The 1,712-nt window shown below is 44.2% G+C and overlaps 1 long non-coding RNA gene across 1 annotated transcript; it reads right to left on the bottom strand.

The window, feature by feature from the left end:
* Positions 1 to 570: 570 nt before the first annotated feature.
* LOC122910360 lies at positions 571 to 1,509 on the bottom strand. Its single transcript, XR_006385218.1, has 3 exons — positions 1,482 to 1,509; positions 975 to 1,241; positions 571 to 862 (listed from the first exon to the last, which is right to left on the bottom strand). It is a non-coding gene; the product is annotated as an uncharacterized LOC122910360 (long non-coding RNA).
* Between the last annotated feature and the right edge of the window lie 203 nt (positions 1,510 to 1,712).

The following is a 1,712-nucleotide window of genomic DNA, read 5'->3' as shown; positions in this document are numbered from 1 at the left end:
TAACTTAACGTGGAGACAGACAAAAAAATTGGATCTCATCTACAAGCCTCTTCTAGCTCTACTATTTCATGACTAAGTTTGGTGCAATGACTCATCTTATTACAAACTGTAATCACAACCTTTCACCAAGCTTAAACCTAGAAGCGACTGGGGCAAATTTTTAATGGAGATGAAACTTGGACGGTATCTGGCTGACTACCTCTCCTTGGGAGACAGTGTGGCTTTGTACGAACCTTGTGTACTGACCAAAAACACGGAAAAAACACATAATCTAAATCCATCTACAAATGCTTTCTGCATTTATCTGTGTTTAGCAGCGACGTCGTTGTTGCTCAGATGGTTAGTGTAGGGTGTCAGTGAGCTGAAGTTGAATATTGGACAATGCTACTTTATCATTCTGCCATTTACAGTGGTATTATGCCTTGACTTAGCAGGGGCCCAGCTGGAGTAGAGCTAGAAAAAGGAAAATCCACTCTTGCTTCCTCACACATGACTTTCCCTAGAGAAACATCCTAGCATGCTAGAGAAGAAAAGAAGCCCTCTCACAAGGAAAAGATATTAACCCAAAGCTCCCCTGGTAGCTGCTGTTTTTATTTTACATACAATTTTCAGTTCTGAAGATATTCCCTTTAAAGTTTTCTGTTCTTTGGGATCATGAAGTGGCATCAGAAACAACATCCTCCATTCAGCGCAGGGCTTTGGCAGGAAGCGGCTGACAGAAACTGCTTCCATAGGCAGAGAAACGTGCTGAGGCTGCACTTGACGGTCGTGGAAGGAAGACTCTCTCAGCTGCTTTCAGGGTGTTGCAGCTTGGTTGGTTAGTCCAGAGGATGGTAATTAAAAGATCCTTCAAGGGAAAGAACTGCTTCGAGAAAAATCAAGATTTATGAGTAAATTAGGAGAGCTTCACAATTCAGGGGCCGCACGTGGCCTGTCGCCAGGCGTGCCAACTGCTGTGTGACTCAGTGGCATACCTGAGCAACTGGGAGGAAGCCCAGAGCCTCATTTTCTTCCTCATGCAGAGCTCCAAGTTTCTTAAAAGTCACTCCGCTGTCAGCATATGTGTGTACCATCTTTTACAAGAGAGCACCGAGAACGAGAGGGCATATTATATTTCCGGCTCTGACGTACTTGGGTTGGCTCTATTGTTTGGAATCTGCCATTTAGACGGAAGATTTATCAGCCACTCTGTCAGGTCTTTCAGGAGGGCTCCCTTGGATAAAGTGAGGAGAACGAGGCATCTGATGGATAAATTCAAATTCAAATAGGATCAGAGGCGTAGGTAAAGTCTGGCCACACATTAGGAGGAGCCGGGATAGCCAATCTGCTCTCTGAGGTTTGCCAGAACAAACAGAGCTAAATATACACGTATTTCTGTTGCCCACTAACCCTCAAGCTTTCACCTACTTCGCTGAGAAACTTAATGCTTTCAAACAAAGCTACAGACCCGAAGCATAACGCACGTCTCCACAAATACTAACCTTCCTGCACAACTAGAATTCATCTGGTTACCAGTGACCTGGAATAAATGTAAAGAACTGGGTCATGCGCTGTCCTCACACAGCATTTTTTTTTTTTTTTCAAATAACCCAAGCTAAGACCACCCTGCCCCCCGCCCCATCCAGGGCCAGGCCAAGAATGTATTAAGGAAATACTCACAGCTTATTCAAGGAGTTGAGGGAAAGATGTGATTTTTACACTGAGCTATAAAT

Source organism: Neovison vison, chromosome 6 (assembly GCF_020171115.1).
Source record: "Neovison vison isolate M4711 chromosome 6, ASM_NN_V1, whole genome shotgun sequence".
Taxonomy (NCBI): domain Eukaryota; kingdom Metazoa; phylum Chordata; class Mammalia; order Carnivora; family Mustelidae; genus Neogale; species Neogale vison.
Note: the sequence above shows the minus strand (reverse complement) of the source record. Positions and strands in the feature narration are given on the sequence as shown.